This window comes from Mobula birostris, chromosome 7 (genome assembly GCF_030028105.1).
Source record: "Mobula birostris isolate sMobBir1 chromosome 7, sMobBir1.hap1, whole genome shotgun sequence".
NCBI lineage: Eukaryota > Metazoa > Chordata > Chondrichthyes > Myliobatiformes > Myliobatidae > Mobula > Mobula birostris.
In genome coordinates this window covers 7,689,813-7,709,048 of record NC_092376.1, presented here as the reverse complement: position 1 = coordinate 7,709,048, position 19,236 = coordinate 7,689,813, and the positions used below count along the sequence as shown (strand labels likewise).

Genomic DNA, 19,236 nt, shown 5'->3' with positions numbered 1-19,236 from the left:
ATGATGATTATTGTCGAGCTCCTTTTTACTCCATCTTAAAAAAGCAACAATTACTTCAGAGTGGATCAATCATAAACATGGTTATTTTACTTACAGCAAGGGAAGACTAGCACTACACAAGAGCCGGCGATAGCTTTGAAAAAAAACCAGACAGCATAGATACTCCTTTATTTACAAGTTCAAGGATGGGATGCATTTTATTCATCGGCTTAGTCAGTGTATTTGGCATTCTTCCAGTAATGCATCCGCTGGTCTGCAGTTTGTCAAGGACTTTGATTCTATTGGCATAATGTTGCACAAACATTATTAGCAAAGCACTCTGGTACAATACGGGTTCCATTTTGTTAGAGACAAAAATGCCATTTTGTTACAAGCAGAGTGTATTGTCACATTATGTGAAGTGCTTTATTGAGGCAGCAAGCACATACAACATGGAACACTACAACACAGTACAGGCCCGTCGGCCCACAATGTTGTGCTGACATTTTAACCCTTTGCTCTCTCATAGCCCTCTATTTTTCTATTAGCCAAGTGTCCATCTTAAATGTCCCTAATGTACCTGCCTCTACCACTATCCCTAGCAGGGTGTTCCACACACCCACCACTCTCTGCGTAAAAAACCTACCTCTGATGTCCCCTACTATACTTTCTTCCAATCACTCCAAAATTACTCTATCTCATATTAACCATTTCTTCCCTGGGAAAAAGTCTGGCTATCTTCTCTATCTATGCCTCATCCTCTTGTACACTGCTATCAAGTCTCTGGCAGTCCAAGTGTAGACAGAGTCCACAGAGGGAAGGCTGGTTTCTGTAATGTGCTGAGTTGTGTCTTGTCACAGGTGAACCACAAGGCTGTGTGCTTAGCCCCCTGTTCTGCTCGCTTTACACCTATGACTGTGTGGCTAAGCACAGCTCCAATGCCATATTCAACCTCCCAGGAGGAGGAGAAGATGGCGGCACGACGGCGGCACACGCAGCCACTTCGGTGATGATATCTGTTATCTGTCAAGTAGGGGACTGTGCACAATTCTGATTTGATGGAGACAGACGTGAGAGCATGGAGGAACATCTGGAAAACTTCTGAAATGCCCACTTTGCTGCCGCTGCTACTGTGTGGTAACCGGAATCTCTGGAGCTGAAGGCCTCGAAATCCTCGGCTTTGCGTGTTTCAGTGGCCGGGGAGAGGTTGAAGGCGCTTGGTAGAGGATAGTGCTCGGGAGACTGTATCGGAGAGGCTGGTCGGAAGCTCAAAGTTTTCGGACGGATGGACTCAGTGTCGGCTGTGGTCAGGTGCTTCCAAGGTATCGGCAAGTTGACGGTGCCTGGAGGTTTATGGCAGGGAGTTTCTCCCTTTTGCCGCCTGCTATCGGGGACTCGGGAGTCGATCGACTCGGGACTTTGAGAACTTTTTTTTACTGTGCCTATGGTCTGTTCTTTATCAAATTATGGTATTGCTTTGCACTGCTGTTAAAAATATGTTAAAATTCTGTGGTTCTGTCAGTGTTAGTCTTTGGTCTGTCCTGTTTTCTGTGATATCACTCCGGAGAAACATTGTATCATTTCTTAATGCATGTATGCATTTCTAAATGACAATAAAAGAGGACTGAGTGTTCTCATAATCTAATCTAAGTTTGCTGAGGCCACCACGGTTGTGGGCCGTACAAAAGATGGTGATGAATCAGCATACAGCAGGGAGTTTGAAAACCTGTCTGACTGGTGTCATAACATCGACTTCTCACTCAATGTCAGCAAGACCAGTGAGCTGATTATAGATTTCAGCTCTATAATCAGAGAGGAGAGGGAAGCCAGTTGTCCATGAGCCAGTCCTCATCGGAAGATTAGAGATGGAGAGGGTTAGTAACTTTAAATTTCACCATGTTACTACTTGCTTAGCAGGCCATATGGACATCTGGAGTTGAAGCCTCTGCTCCACACTCAAAGGCCAGCGATGTGGACAGGTGATGAAGGGCATCCGTGGTGCATGTCAGGATCAGATGTCTGCAGGAGCAGGAGGCAAGGGAGCCGTCATTCGGCACACCTGGAGTTTGACTAGTCTGGGGTTTGATACCGAAGATTGGAGGTCAAAGGTTCATTAGGACTTCAGACATTGAAGCCGAATGGCAGAAGCCTGGAGAATGGAGTCCGGTGACTGGACATCTGTCCTGGGGTTGGAGAACTGTCCATGTATGTAACACACACAAAATGCTGGAGGAACTCAGCAGGCCAGGCAGCATCTATGGAAAAGAGTACAGTCGACGTTTCGGACCGAGAACCTTCGGCAGGACTGGAGAAAAAAAAAGATGAGGAGTAGATTTGAAAGGTGAGGGGAGGGGAGAGAGAAACACAAGGTGATGGGTGAAACGGGGAGGGGGAGGGGTGAAGTAAAGAGCTAGGAAGTTGATTGGTGAGAGCGATACAGGGCTCGAGAAATCGATGTTCATGCCATCAAGTTGGAGGCTACCGAGACTGAATACAATGTGTTGTTCCTCCAACCTGAGTGTGGCCTCATCACGACAGTAGACGATACAGTATATGACTCCAACAGACCTACAGGTAAAGTGTTGCCTCACCTGGAAGGTGCTTTGCCGAGCACCTACGCTGGTCTGCCAGTAGAAGCAGGATCTCCCAGTGGCCACCTATTTTAATGTTCTATTCTTTTCAGAATCTGGTTTAATACCACTGACATGAAATTCGCTGTTTTGCGGCAGTGGTACACTGCAATACATTAAAAAACTTACTATAAATTAAAATAAGAAATTTAACAGTAAATAAGTGGTGCCAGAAGAAAGCAAAATAGTAAAGTAGTGTTCATGGACCATTCAGAAATAGAGTAATAGAGTCATAGAAAAATATAGCACAGAAATAGGCCCTTCGGCCTATCTAGTCCATGCCAAACCACTTAAACTGCTTACTCCCATCAGCCTGCCATATCCCTCCATACCCCTAGTATTCGTGTACCTATCCAGACTTCTCTTAAACATTGAAATTGAGCACGCATGCACCACTTGCACTGCTGGCTCGTTCCACACTCTCACAACCCTCTCAGTGAAGAAGTTTTCCCTCACGTTCCCCTTAAACCTTTCATCTTTCACCCTTAATCTATAACCTCTATTTGTAGCCTCACCCATGGTTGCCGTTGAGTCTGGTGGTACATGCTTTCAGCTGAAGGGTCTTGATCGGTCAGCTGTCCACTTTCCTCCACGGACGCCACCTGACCTGCTGAGTTTCTCCAGCAACTTGTATGTTGCTCTATCTATGTTTGAATTTAAAAGATTCAAAGACACTGCTTCCTCAGGTTTTGAAACAGGAATTTGAAGGCAGAATAGAGGGTTAACAACAGGAGTCTTGTCAGTGTGGAGGAACAGAGGGATCTTGGGGTTCACGTCCATAGATCCAGCAAAGTTGCAGTGCAAGTTGATAGGGTGGTTAAGAATACTTATAATGTGTTGGCCTTCATTAGTCAGGGGATCGCGTTCTGGAGCTAAGAGGTAATGTTGCAGCTCTATAAACCTCTGGTTAGACCACACTTGGAGTACTGTGTTCAGTTCTAGTCACCTCCTTTTAGGAAGTTCCTTAAGGTTGTTAGAGCCAGGGGGAGGTAGTGTGGATCAGCTCTCACTACCTATTAAATACTTCCAATGGTGTGCGTCTCAGATAGCCTTGAACAACCAAGTCCAGCTACTGGCCTTCACGTGTGGCTTAACTACTAAGCCCGGTGGGAGCATTTCTACTGACAGAAGAAGGGGCAAAGGCAGGTTTCTGGCACTTTAAAACCAGTCACTTCGAGCAGATGGGGCTCGTCAGCTGTGGTTGGCAGCTCATCTAGAAGAAGGAAAACTCCAATCTCAAACCTCCACTGCCTTGAGGCCATATCCACTCATGGGAGAGCCTTTGGGAGTAAACCCCAAGGGAAAAATCCAGAGCTGGAGTCCCTAAGGCAGTCCTACATTGAGCTCTGCTGATGTGTCTGCCGTTCCTTTGGATCCACCAACTGCGTGGAGAGGGGGAGCCTGCTGCATGGACAACACCTTGCTCTCCATACCGCACTGCCCTGCTTTGTGTACCACGAAGACAGCCAGGATGCAATATCCATGGGTTTGACCCAACCAGTGGAGGGCTTCATCATAGGAGGGATATAGAAGCTTTGGAGAAGGTGCAGAGGAGATTCACCAGGATGCTGTCTGGATTAGAGATCATGTCTTATGAGGATAGGGTGATTGTGCTAGGGCTTTTCTCTTTGGAGTGAAGGAAGATAAGAAGTGACTTGATAGAAGTGTACAAGATGATAAGTGGTGTAGATCGAGTGGACAGCTGGAGACATTTTCCCAGGCTAATACGAGGGGCCATAATTTTAAGGTGACTGGAGGAAAGTATGGGGGGGGTGATATCAAAGGTAGTTTTTTAACACAGAGTGGTGGGTGTGTGGAATACCCGGCTGGGGTGATTGTAGAGGGAGGCTAAGTAGGAGGGAAGGGTTAGATTGATCTTATAGTAGGATAAAAAGTCAGTACAACAGTATGGGCCACATGGCCTGTACTGTGCTGTAACATTCTATGTTCTATGCTCTAAGATAATTATAAATACCCATGATGTGCTGGCATAAACATAAATTTCTCCAGCTTCTGGTATTTGCTCCTCTCTGCTGCCTTCTTTTTTACCATTCCCCATTTTGGATGCCCCCCCCCCTCACCCCTCCACTTCTCCTCACTTGCTCGTCAACTTCCTCTGGTGCCGCTCTCCCGTGGTTCACTGCCCGCTCCTACCAAATTTCTCTTCTTCACCCCTTTACCTTTTCCACCTAGCACCTCCCGGCTCCTTACTTCAACGCCTGTTCTATCATCTGCCAGCTTCTCCACTCCCCTTCCTACTCCGGTTTCTGCCCCCTTCCTTTTCAAGATTCGAGATTCAAAAAACTTTATTGTCATTCTAACCGTATATCAGCTCTGCAGGGCAGAACGAGGCAGCGTTTCTCAGGGGCAGTGCAATCATAACATAACAAACGCAACACTAAATAATAAACATAACAATAAATAGTAAAACACAACAGCCACACGTCAGTTAAAATCAGTTATAAGTGTCCAGTGCAAGTTAAAAGTGTCCAAAGCAGAGTCAGGTAGAGCAGCTATTTAGCAGTCTGACTGCCTGTGGGAGGAAGCTGTTTAGTAGCCTTGTGGTTTTAGTTTTGATGCTCCTGTAATGTTTGCCTGATGGCAGAAGAACAAACAGTTCATGGAGGGGGTGTGAGGGGTCTTTAATGATGTACCGTGTCTTCTGGAGGCATCGACTCTGAAAGAGGTCTTGGACAGAAGGTAGGGAGACCCCAATAATCTTCTCTGCTCCCCTAACCACCGTCTGCAAGGCTTTTTTGTTGACAGCACTGCAGCTGGAGTACCAGATTGTGATGCAAAAGGTCAGCACACTCTCAACCACGCCTCTGTAGAATGTAGTTAAGATGTTAGTGGGGGAGTGATGCTTGTTTAAGCTTCCTCAGAAAGTGCAATCTCTGCTGGGCCCGTTTCACAATCTCAGTGGTGTTCCTGGACCAGGTGAGCCCAAAACGTCGTCTGTACTCTTTTCCACAGATGCTGCCTGGCCTGCTGAGTTTCTCCAACATTCTGTGTGTGTTGCCTGGATTCCCAGCATCTACAGATTTTCTCCTGTCATTTTATCAGTGAACAGTGATTGCAACATCTATAAGATCCCACAAGGTGGCGGCATTGGCAAGTTAGCACTCCGTTCTCAAGCACAAAATCCAGTTAATGGTAAATAATTAACCTCGTTCACTACTTTAGGATATCCAAAGAGCTTTGTGGCCAATTAAGTAATTTTTGAAGTTTTATCACAATTAATTACTTGTACAGTTTCCTTGGCATTGAACAAATGCACTTGCAATGTCATACAAAATGCTGCATAACCATTTTGGTCATTTGTATTGTGAGTTTAGCCGACAAATTATGAGGAGTATAGAAAAGGTAAATGCAAGCAGTTTTTTACCACTTTGTTTGGGTGGGACCATGTCATGGGTTAAGGGTGAAAGGTGAAATGTTTAAGGGGAACCTGAGGGGAAACTTCTTCACTCAGAGGGAGGAACGGACTGCCAGTGGAAATGGTGGATGTGGTTTCGATTGCAACACTCATAGAGCATAGAATAATACAGCACAGCACAGGCCCTTCGGCCCACAATGTTGTGCTGACCCTCAAACCCTGCCTCCCATATAAACCCCCACCTTAGATTCCTCCATATGCCTGTCTAGTAGTCTCTTAAACTTCACTAGTGTATCACTCAAGAGAAGGTAAATGGTTGGGAGGGGTATGGACAAGGCAGAATAACAGATTGGCATGAACTAGATGGGCCAAAGGGCCTGTTTCTGTACTGTAGTTCCCTGTGACTCTGTAAGTGGGATGAGGAGTGGCAAATGCTGTCCATTCAGCTAAGTGGGAGGTGTTGAGCTTGGAGGTCAAACGAAGGTAGGACTTTCTCAGTGAATGATAGGGCCCTACAGAGGGACCTAGGAGTACAAGTATGTGGTTGCCTGAAAGTGGCGTGACCAGTAGATATGGTGGTGAACAAGGTGCTTTCCACGGTGACCCCCCATCAGATAGCGCTCTGTGTATAGAAGTTGGGAACATAGTCAGAACAGATTCTGCAGATGCTGGAAATCTTGGGCAACACACATGAAGTGCTGGAGGAACTCAGCAGGTCAGGCAGCATCAATGGAGAGGAATAAACAGTCGATATTTTGGGCTGAGACCATATTGTAGTTGTGCAAGGTGTTGGTGATACCATGTTAAAAGTGTTGTATTCATTTTTGGTCACCATGCTATAGTGAAGATGCCATTAAGCTTGGAAAAGTGCAGAGAAGATCTACAGTACTGTGCAAAATTCTCAGGTATATATATAGAGCTAGGGTGCCTGAGACTTTTGCACAAGACTGTATTTGTCAACGTGGAGAGGAGAGCGAGTTTGTAAATCTATTGGAAGCAAAGGATGTTGGGAATAGTGAGGGTGGAGCGCCATGGGAGGGGTGTGGGACAGGTGGCAGAGGAGGAGTGCCAGGGGTAGGGGTGCAGTGGGTGCAGACACACCCAACCCTGAGACACCAGGCAAGGTCATTTGATTCCAAACAATTGGTTTATTGATCATTACAGAATGCCTCTCTCTCAGCTTCCTGTGCTCTCCCCTCTCCCTGCCCCTTTTCCCAACCATGATTCCTCTCTCCCTGCCCCCTTCCCACTCTCAGTCCACAATAGACCCACATCAGAATCAGGTTTATCATCACTCACATACATCATGAAATTTGTTTTTTTGCAGCAGCAGCAGTATGGTGCAATACATAAAATTACTACAGTACTGTGCAAAAGTCTTAGGCACCCTAGCTATATACACGTGCCTAAGAATTTTGCTCAGTACTGTACAAGGATATCTTCTAGACTTGGAAGACTTGCGGGATGGGGCTATAGGGAGAGGTCGGGCAGGCTCAGACTTTAGTTTTTGGAGTGCAGGAGACTGAGAGATGATCGTATAGAGGTGTTTAAAATCATGAGGGGTATAGATTGGTCGAATCCCCACCGTCTTTTTGCCCAGTGTTGTGGGATCAAGAACTACAGGGCATAGGTTTAGGGTGAGAGGGGAAAGATTTTAAAGTGACCTCTGAGGGGCAACATTTCCACATAGATGGTGGTCAGTAAAGGGAACGAGCTGTCGGAGGGAGTAGTAGAGGCAGGAACAATTGCCACATTTAAAACAACTTCGGATAGGTACATGAATAGGAAAGGTTTAAACACAGGGGTTCCCAACTTGCGTTAATGGTTGGGGTCCTTGTCATAAAAAAGGCTGGAAACCCCTGGTCAGGAGGGATATGGAGAAATTCAGGCAAAAGGGACTAGTCCAGGTGGGCTATCAGTCGACATGGACTAGATGGGCCAAATGGGCTGGTTCTGTGCTGTAAATATTCTTGACTCTTCAGGGAAAGTTTCCACATGGATGATCTATATCATGTTATTCCTCGTGCTGCCAGGTTGTAGAGGTGATCTTTATTTTGGTGACCCCACCCCAGGGAGCATTCCTGTGGGAATGCTGGGGAACCTCTCCAGGTCAGGCAGTGTCTGTGCAGGAAAATAAGCGGTCCAAGTTTCGGGCCAGGACTCTTTATGACATAGAAGACCAGCACAATGCTGGCCCTTCAGCCCACAATGTGCCGACCTTTTAACCTGCTCTAAGATCAATCTAACCCTCCCCTCTTACATAGCCCTCCATTTTTCTATTAGCCATGTGTCGACCTAAGCGTTTTTTAAATGCCCCTAATGTATCTGCCTCTACCACCACCCCTGGTAGGGCGTTCCACACACTCACCACTCTCTGTGTAAAATACTTAGCTCTGACATTTCACCCACCACATACTTTCCCCCAATCACCTTAAAATTCTGCATCCTTGTATTAGCCATTTCTGTTCTGGGAGAAAGTCTCTGGCTGCCCACTGTATCTATGCCTCTTATCATATTGTACACCTCTGTCAAGTCATTTTTCATCCTCCTTCGCTCAACAAGAAAACCCCTAGCTCACTCAACCTATTGTCATAAGACATGCTCTCTAATCCAGGCAGTATACGGGTAAATCTCCTCTGTACCCTCTCTAAAACTTCCACATTCTTACTATAATGAGGCAACCAGAATTGAACACAATACTCCAAGAGTGGTCTGCAAAACTTTATGGAGTATTATCTATCCTGAAGAAGGGTCTCAGCCTGAAACATCGAATGTCCATTTCCCTCCACGGATGCTGCCTGACCTGCTGAGTTCCTCCAGCATTTTGTGGTGTGTTGCTCCAGATTTCCGGCATCTGCAGCATCTCGTTTTTCCTGTGCTGCTCTAAATAACTCTGAAGCTTTACACACAGCTGATTTTTGATACAAAGGAGCATATTATGTTTCCTTGTGACCGAGAAAGAGGCCATTTGGCCCATCAGGTCTATGCCAGCCCTCAGAACAATCACATTCTTCACTAATTTCCCCTGTAATCTATTGTCCCCACACTTTGTAGGACATTGGAGCAGAATCAGGCCATTCAGCCCATTGAGTCTGCTCTGCCATTCCATCTTGGCTGATTTATTATCCCTCTCAACCCCTTTCTCCTGTCTTCTCCTCATAACCTTTGATGCCCTTTCTAATCAAGAACCTATCAACCTCTGCTTTAAATATACCCAATGATTTGGCCTCCACAAGTGTCTTTGGCAATGAATTCCACAGATTCACTACCTTCTGGCTAAAGAAATTTCTCCTCATCTCTGTTCTCAGTGGATGTCCCTATACACCGAGGCTGTGCCCTCCGGTCCTAGCGTTAAGCAGTTTATTTTTTTAACTTGTGTCATGAACGCACCTTATCATTTGTTAATAAGTTTGTGGTAATATTACTTAATGTGTTATGTGTAAGGCAAAGGCATCTGTTAGTCTTGCGAGACCATGAATCTGCGCCTGGAAAGTCTTCACTCTCCAGGGCGCAGGCCTGGGCAAGGTTGTATGGAAGACCAGCAGTTGCCCATGCTGCAAGTCTCCCCTCTCCACGACACTGATGTTGTCCAAGGGAAGGGCATTAGGACCCATACAGCTTGGCACCAGTGTTGTCACAGAGCACTGGCTGATTAAGTGCCTTGCTCAAGGACACAACACGTTGCCTCGGCTGGGGCTTGAACTCATGACCTTCAGATCACTAGTCCAATGCCTTAACCACTTGGCCATGTGCCTGTGTTATGTGTATGAGCTACATATATATATTGTGTTGTGCACCTTGGTCTGGAGTGAGTGGAAGTGACCCGACCCTTGCCTCTGGTCCTGACGCCCTGCCTTTCCAGTTTATCTGGCCGGTAACCAGCCATGCTGGAATGGTGGAGCACACTCGATGGGCCAAGTGGCCTAATTCTGCTCCTCCGTCTTATGGTCTTAATCATGGATGCCACCTATTAGAGGCATTGCCTTTTGAAGATGTCCTTGATGGTGTGGAGAACAGAGCTGAGCGTCTTAATTGTGACATTGTCAGACTAGGAACTGGAGAATGTCACTGATCAGTGGGACATTAAATGCTGCCCCAGAGTCGGCAGAGGAATGACCTCTCAGTTTACCACTCACTGGCCACAACCAACACAACATAGTCCGACTGGCAGAAGAAGAGTCACACTTGCCAAGAACCACTGAAGTCTTCTTTCTCCGAACACAACTGCCTGAAATCAGGATTCAAGATTCAAGATTGTTTAATGTCCTTCATCAGTACTAATGATGGTGAGGACATGGATGTGGTGAGGACCTACAAGTACCCGGAGGAGCACCTGAGTGGAGTACCAACACAGAAGCTGTGTACAAGAAGGGCCAGAGTCACCTCTACTTCCTGAGGAGACTGAGATCCTTTGGCATACGCAGGCCTCTCCTTCATGTTCTACTAGTCTGTTGTCACTAGTACAATCTTCTATGCGGTGGTGTGCTGGGACAATGGCATCAACACGGGTGATGCCAACAGGCTCAATAAACTGATTAGAAAGGCTGGCTCTGTTACAGGGGTCAAACTGGACACACTGGAGGCTGTGGTAGAACAAAGGACCCCACGGAAAATCCTGGCAATTCTGGACAATGTTTCTCACCCTCTGCCTGCCATCTTAGTAACGGACTAAGACAACTGCACTGCTCCAAACAGCACTATATGAGGTCGTTCTTATCCTCAGCCATTAAGCTCTCTGAGTCAACCTATAGCTGAGGAAGTGATGACCCCCTCCTGGAAGACTGTTTGAGGTAACTTATTTTTTATTCTTTCTACTTCTCGTCTAATACTTATATCTGTGCACTCTAATGCTACTGTGACATTGTAATTTACCTTGGGATCAATAAAGTACCTATCTATCTGAGGGTGAACAAAATAATTGTTACTCTGGATCCAATGCAACACAAAAAACACAATAAGATAAAGGAGACTGATAAAAACACAATAAATATAAATACATAAGATAGCTCTGTACATGAGGTGACTCTGACAGGAAATGATAAAGTGGTGGTGTTTGGGGGTGTAGAGAGGTGGGTTAGTGGGTGGAGGTGTTGATCAGCCTTGCTGCTGATGAAAGTAACTGTTTTTGAGTCTAGTGGTCCTGGTGTGGATGCTACGTAGCCTCCTCCCTGATGGGAGTGGGTGGGAATCCATCAAGGGCTCGGCCTGTAGCTTCTTTGACCCAGTTGCAACTCAGCATGACTGAGAGATGGGCGACCTCCCTGCAGTCTGATTTCTTTCGACGTCACAGAAAACAGGGCTTCTAGTAGCTGCGATCAGTGCGTCACGGTTTTGATATCAGAGCTGAGGGCTGCAATAGGTTCCTTAAGTTTGTTTTCGCCTAAAGTGGTATTGGGGACAAGTTCCCAATGGCCTGCATCTCAAATAGCCTCTGATAACCAAGTCCAGCTCCTGGCCTTCACGTGTGGCTTAGTTACTGAGCCTGGTGGAGCCGTTTCTACTGACAGGAGAAGGGGCAAAGGCTGGTCACCTGCCACTTTGGGCAGTTGAACGTCATCAGCCGTGGTTGGTAGCCCTCTAGGAGGAGGGAAAAGACCCTGATCTCAAACCTCCACTGCCTTGCGGCTATACCCGTTCACGGGGAAGGCTTTGGACTAAGCACTGTGGAAAAACCTGGAGCTGGAATCCCTAAGGCAGTCCTGCATTGAATTCAACTCCAACGGGCAACTCCTGTGATGTCCCTGGTGCCGGACTATATCGGTCTCTCTGTTCCTTTGGATTCAGCAGCTGCATGGAGAGGGGGAGCCTGCTGCATGGGTGACAGCTTGCTCTCCGTATCGTCCTGCCCTGGCTGGTGCATCATGCAGACAATTAGGACGCAATGTCCATGGTTGGACCTGACCAGCAGAGGAATTCCTGGGCTGTAGTAACCTCTGTGCTTCTCCTTCACCATGTTACACCGGATATTATTGCCCGATACCCGAATAGTGGACTCAGCCCAATACATCCCTCCCCAACATCGGGTGTACTTTTTGGAGTCACCACCTCTAGAAACCAACATCTGTCATCAGAGATCCCTCCTTCTCACAGCTCCCATCGGGCAGGAGGTACAGAAGCCCGACGTCCCCACCGCCAGGTTCAACAGCAGCTACTTCCCGTCCACCATTCAACCAGCACGACCCCAATCGCTATAGTATCGCAACCCTGCGAACGCTTTATGAACACAAGAGATTCTGGAAATCTAGAGTGACATACCACAAAATGCTGGGGGAACTCAGCAGAGGATTAAAGAGTCAACTTCTCAGGCCAAGATCCTTCATCAGGACTGGAAAAGAAGGGGGAAGAAACCATAATAAGGAAGTTTAAAAAAAAAATAAACTGTAGCGAGCGCAGGCCCAGAGCCAGCAAAAGCTGGCCATTTGTGTAAATGGGGACTGCAGTTGTAAAAGCTTCACTAATGCTACCACTTACAATAATTTTAAAAATTGATCTCCACAGACTCTGTCTACAAATCTTGCTGCCTCAGCAAAGCAGTCAATGAATCAAATACTGTACCATAAACACATGAGATTCTGCAGATGCTGGAAATCCAGAGTAACACACACAAAATGCTGGAGGAACTCAGCAGGTCAGGCAGCATCTATGGAGAGGAATAAGGCAGGAAGACACTGCCCTGAAGAGGACAATGGGAAACCACTGCAGTGAAACGATTTGCCAAGAACAGTCATGGTTCTGGAAAGATCATGATCGCCCACATCATACAACATGGCACATGATGATGATGGTGATAGGGGTGTGTGTGTGTGTGTGTGTGTGTCTAAGTGTAGATAGGACCAGGCGTGGCAGAGAATAGGAATGGCTAACCAAGGGAGACACAACTCAGACAGCTTATTGTGTGGGTGATGGGCAGATGGAACCAGGTGGGGGAGGGTGAAGTCTTCGTAATGAGGAGGAAGGGGAACAGAGGGTGAGAGACCCTGGCTGGATAGATGGGAGTGGGTTACCTGGTACTGGAGAATTCAATGTTCATGCTGTTGGGTTGTAGACTACCTGGGCGGAATATGAGGTGTGTTACTCTAGTCTGTGTCGGGCAGTGGAGGAGGCTGATGATACTCACACTCACACACAACACACACATAACATATTCACACATCCATATACACACAAAACGTATCCACGCAACACCCACACACAAATAAAACCATCCACACACAACACACACACAACACACACAAAACACATACAAAACACGTTCACACACAAAACACGTTCACACAGAACACACATATAAAACACATAAAACATTTGCACACTCTCTCTCTCTCACACACACACACACACACACATATATATATATATACTCGCGGCTGTGTATTTAAGGAGTGTACTGTGAATGTCTGCGTTCGCACACATACCGATAAACATTCCTAGAGCGCGCTGTTTCTTTAACGTCTGTGTTCGAGGGGTGTGTTCCTGGGCGGCATCTCCCTCCCCCTTCCCAACCTTCATAAATCGCTTTGGAGTGAGAGAAAGAGAAAAGAGAGAGGAAGTCAGAAACAGGGAGAAGATCAGCTCACAGTCAGATCTCGGCATTGAAATCGGGGCGAGAATTGACACGGCAAGGTTGTAACTAACACGAGACTCGCAGCTTCCGTTCTATACAACCAAGCGGCGATCCGTTTCATTCAAATTATTTTCTAGAATCAGTAGCTTTCTGTGTGTGTGTGTGTGTTTAAGCTTCTATTTATTGCAATAACAGCGCCGGACAGCCGAGGAAGCTCAGATATACATACATATATATATATATATATATATACACACACGCTCGCTCGCAATTGTATCTATAACCTTGTAGTGTCAGTCTTCCCGGCAGAAGGACATCTCGGTGGGACTTACCGTGACCAAGGATTCACCCTTGCATCCGTCAAATGTGAAGAACATTTTGTAGCCCCCTAAAGCGACTCGGAAAGGAAATTTCTTTTCAACCCCCCACCGCTGGAGTTCTTTAAAGGGGAAGGCACTCCGCTTTGGAATCGAGACCAAGGAGTGTGCAACTAAGCCCGTGGGACCAGGGGGAAAAAACGGTGAGTTCACGGATATTTAATGTCGTATTTAATGTCATATCTTTTTTTCTTATGATTACGGGAAAAGTGGGAAGAGAAACTGCCCGGTGTGGTTGAACTCTGTGTGTGCTGGGATGGAGAGAGAGAATTCTGACCAGTACTATGTTTCACCGGGATGGACTTTTGTGTGTGTATGTGTGTTGGAAGCCGTTATCAGTCCTGTCTTGTACTGAGTTGATATTGAGTCATTCTGTGTATGGAAAGGAGTTAGTGAGTCACGAAACAAGGACTACATCACAGAAGCAGACCCTTCGGCGTCTTGTCCGTGACTCGTCCCATCTGCCACACCCGGACCATCGCCCTCCATTCCTCTCCCATCCGTGTACCTATCCAAACTTCTCTTAATTGTTACATTTGACCACTTGTGCTGGCACTCTCACCACCTTTGAGTGAAGTCACCCCACATGTTCTCCTTAAATATTTAATCTTTCACCCTTAACCCACGACCCAACCTCACCCAACCTCAGTGGAAAAAGTCTGCTTGCACTTGCCCTATCTCTACCCCTCATAATTTTGTATACCTCTATCAAATCTCCCCTCAGTCTCCAACGCTCCGGGGAGTAAAGTTCTAACCTATTCAACGTTACCTTATAATTCAGCTGCTAAAGTTCTGGCAACGTCATCGTAAATTTTCTCTGTACTCTTTCAATCTTAGTGACATCTTTCCTGCAGGTAGGGACCAAAAATGCCCACAATATTCCAAAATTAGGCCTCACCAATGTCTTAAACAGCTTCAAAATAACATACCAACTTCTACACTCAGTACTTTGATTTGTGGCCAATGTGCCAGAAGCTCTCTTTATGACCCGATGTATCTGTGATGGCACTTTCAAGGAATTATGGATTCCTCTGTTCTACCTCTATCTCATCTCTTCTCATTCCCCTACTCTCCAGGGAACAAAGTCCTCACTGATTCAACCTTTCCCTATGACTCCAGTCCTGGTGGCATCCTTGTAAATGCTATAGTGTGGAATTGTATTTGGTGTTTCTGAATAGAGAGAAAGAGGATGTGGTTCACACATTTGCCCCACAGATATGTCAGGGCAAGGGTCTGCTTTTCGTCAGGGGAAACCCACTGGTGACAAGCAGTCAGAGGGTGGGGGTGTGTGAGATGGGCTTCATAAATCAAAATATTGAGTACAGGAGTTGGGATGTTATGTTGAATTTGTCTAAAGTGTTGGTGAGTACCATTTAGATGACTGTGTGCAGTTCTGGTCATTTGCTTATAGGAACGATGTAAGGTCGAAAGAGTACAGCTTGTTCCATATACTGACCACCCTCTGTGTAGAAAAAGTTGCCCCTCCAATCCCTTTTAATGGGCTGAATGGCCTAATTCTGCTTCTACATCTTATAGTTGCACTAGGTTCTTGATAAGGCGACGAGTCAAAGGTTACAGGGAGAAGGCAGGACAATGGGGTTAAGAAGGTTAATAAATAAGAATCAGGTTTAATATCGCCGGAAATTGTGTCATGAAATTTGTTTTTTTTTGTGTGGCAATAGTGCATTGTAATATATAATAATGAAATTACAGTATATTAAACAGTTAAATTAAATAAGTATTGCTAAAGAGTAGTGAGGCAGTGTTCATGGATTTAACGTCCATTCAGAAATCGGATGGCAGAGGGCAAGAAGCTGTTCCTGGATCATTGAGTGTGTACCTTCAGGCTCCTGTACCTCCTCTCTGATGGTAACAGTGTGAAGAGGGCATGTTCTGGGTAATGAGGTCCTTAATGATGGACTTTTTGAGGCATCGCTCCTTGAAGCTGTCCTGGATCCTGGTGAGACTCGTGCCCTTGATGGAGCTGACTGAGTTCACAACTTTCTGCAGCTTCCGTTGATCTTGTGCAGCGCCCTCCCCCGTACCAGATGGTGATGCAGCCAGTTGGAATGCTTGCCACAGTACATCTGCAAGTGTTTTAGGTGACGTACCAAATCTCCTCAAACTCCTAATGAGCTCCGCTGTCTTGTCGTCTTTATAGCTGCATCAATATGTTGTGTCGAGATTAGGTCCTCGGAGATGTTGACACCCAGGAACCTGAAATTGCTCACTCTTTCCACTTCTGATCCCTCTGAAGATTGGTTTGTGTTCCCTCGTCTTTCCTTTTCTGAAATCCACCATCAGCTCTTTGGTCTTACTGGCATTGAGTGCCAGGTTGTTGCTGTGGCACCACTCCACTAGTTGATGTATCTTGCTCCTGTACACCTCCTCGTCACCATCTGAAATTCTGCCAATAGTAGCTGTGTCATCAGAAAAATTATAGATGGTGTTTCAGCTGTGCCTAGCCACGCAGTCATGGGTGTAGATAGAGTAGAGCAGTGGGCTAAATGTACGTCCCTGAGTTGCATGGTGGAGAAGACCTGATGGGCCAAGTGGCCTGATTCTGCTCTGTATCTTGTGGTCCTGAACCTCTGCTCTCTGTTTCTTGATTCCTCAACCCTGGGAGGAATACTGTATGTATTTACCCTTTCTGTACCCCTCACTTCTCTAACATCACACCCTTGTATCAAGGGATAGGAAAAGGTTTAGAGGGATATGGGCAAACAGGTCCATCTGGGTTAGCGTGGGCCTGTTAGGCTGAACGGCCTGCAATTGATACTGAAAATTGAAGCCTGAAGCTGGGCCAGAAGCCCGGGTGTTGACACCCAGTGATCAAAGAAGTAGTTCTGTGGGATAGCTGGGGAAGTCAGAGGTCCGGTGACCCAGGCTAGGAACCCATGCTCTAATGTTTCTGCCAGGCAGCACGTTCTTGCAGCCCGTCCCCAGCACATCTTTACGTTGTGTTGGTTGTTAACACATTTCACTGTATGTATCAATGTACATGTGAGTGTATGTATCGATATTTGTGTGCTTCATTCTCCTATGCTCCAAGGAATAAAGCCCCAGCCTGCCCCACCCAATCCATCGAGTCCTGACAACATTTCATAAATCGCTGTAGTTTTTCTAGCATAAAGGCATCCTTCTTATAGTAGGACGACCAAAACTCCACGTGTAGCCTCATTGATGTCTTGCAGAACATGTAACATCCCCACTTCTATACTCAATGCCCTGACGATGAAAGCCAGTACCAAAAGCTACCTTCACCTCCCTGTCTATCTGTGACCCCCCTTTCAGAAGACCATGTTCTTGGAGGAATTATGAACTTGCACAGACTTCAGACTGTCCAAGTGTGTGTTTATTTCTATGGCAAGCCAGAGAGTGGGGCAGAAATTAGCTGAAGCCAGTTCATGGTTTTGTGTATTTGATGAATGGTGATACTGCGGTGTTCCCACTAAGCTTACGAGTCTGTGAGAGACAAAGTTCTTGTCCAGACTTGTTGCATTGTGTATCTTTGAAATCTTGCCATGGAACAGGTTTAAACCGACTCTGTGGTAAATGCTACAACGGCCAAACTGGGAGATAACTATCCACAAGGATCCATGAAAATCAATTCGCTGAAAATCATGGCCAACTCCCCCTGGTGTCTACCCATGGAGACCGAGAGGAGCATCACTGAAAATCATGACCAACTCCCCCTGGTCTCTACCCATGGAGATCGAGAGGGGCATTGCTGAAAATCATGACCAACTCCCCCTGGTGTCTACCCATGGAGATCGAGAGGGGCATCGCTGAAAATGATGGCCAACTCCCCCTGGTCTCTACCCATGGAGATCGAGAGGGGCATCGCTGAAAATCATGACCAACTCCCCGGTCTCTACCCATGGAGATCGAGAGGGGCACAAATCTTATTGGGCATTGCTGAAAATCATGGCACTAGCAAACACGCCACATGGATGAGAATTCCTAGAGGCGTGGTTTTCCACGAACAATCTGTAAACAAACACGGAGACCTCGGTCCTATTTTTGAGCTGATGTGAGCAAAGTTCCAGACCACAATATATTAAGTTTGCTACACTGCTAATCAGCGACAAGGCTCCCTCCACTCGTCACAACTTGAGTTTCTGAAATGGCATCCAATCAGCTGACTTAAAAGGCGAAGCATTTGGAGGACACACCACAATTAACAGGATCTCCTTGCATGGTGACGAAATGTAATTGCCAAAATCGGAGAACAACTCAACCCAACCATGAATTCCATAGACTAACCACACCCCCTGGCTAAAGAAATTCCTCCTCCTCTCTGTTCTAAATGGGTGTCCCTCTATTCTGAGGCTGTGCCCTCTGGCCCTAGACTCTCCCACTAAAGGAAACATCCTCTCCACATCCACTTTGTCCAGCCCCATTGGTATTGGGTAGGTTTCAGTGAGCCAGTGAAACGTGAGACCTTGAGCGTCTGTGCCTTCCTTCTCAATCCCTTTAGGTGACACAGCAACCCAAATAGTCCGTCCTTTAGTTAATGCAACGCTATTATGGCATCAATGACCAAGGGTCATTTCCCATCGCTGTCCGAAAGGAGTTTGAACATTCTCCCCGGGGTCACTTGGATTTCCTCCAGGTGCTCTGGTTTTCTCCCACTTTCCAAAGATGTATGGGTTAATTGGTCAGATGAGTGTAAATGGCATCAGTGGTTGGCGTAGATGCGTTGGCCGAAAGGGTCTGTATTGTGTTGTATCTCCTTAAAAAATTAAAACCTCCTCATCTGGTCTGTTGGCCATCCCCAACTCGATAGGGCCTGTTACCATGCAGCATGGGAACAGGCACGTTGGACCAGCTGGCCCATGCTGACTGTGTTGCCCAGTGAGCTAAAGGGGAATCTGAGGGGGAGTTTCTTTCCTCAGAGGGTCTGGTATGGTGGGGGCGGGGGGACACCACAGAAAGTTGTGAGCTCAGTTGCTCTGTCATGGACACTAGCCTCTCCAGCATCCGGGATGTCTTCAAGGAGTGATGCCTCAAAAAGGACCCCTGTCACCCAGGACATGCCCTCTTCTCATTGCTACCATCAGTGAACGTTTTAGGAACAGCTTCTTCCCCTCTGCCATTGGATTTCTGAATGAACAATGAACCCATTAACATTACCTCAATTTTTTTTGCTCTTTTTGCACTATCTATTTAATTTTACTTTTTAAATATATACACCTACTAGAATTTAGTTTTTATTATTATGTCTTGCTGCCACATAACAACAAATTTCATGCCATATGCTGATGGTACTAAACCTGATTCTGATTTTGCTGGGAGTATGGAACGAGC

At 46.4% G+C, this 19,236-nt stretch overlaps 1 protein-coding gene across 2 annotated transcripts in view; it reads left to right on the top strand.

Moving 5' to 3' along the window:
• Positions 1-19,236, top strand: part of gdpd5b (glycerophosphodiester phosphodiesterase domain containing 5b) — a 369,021-nt gene that overhangs the window by 79,325 nt on the left and 270,460 nt on the right. The window contains exon 2 of one of the 2 annotated variants that reach the window (XM_072262580.1): positions 13,847-14,069. The gene's annotated coding sequence lies outside the window, so the exon portion shown is untranslated. Of the gene's footprint in view, positions 1-12,939; positions 14,070-19,236 lie in introns of those variants that run through there. The other variant, XM_072262584.1, reaches the window with a different exon arrangement.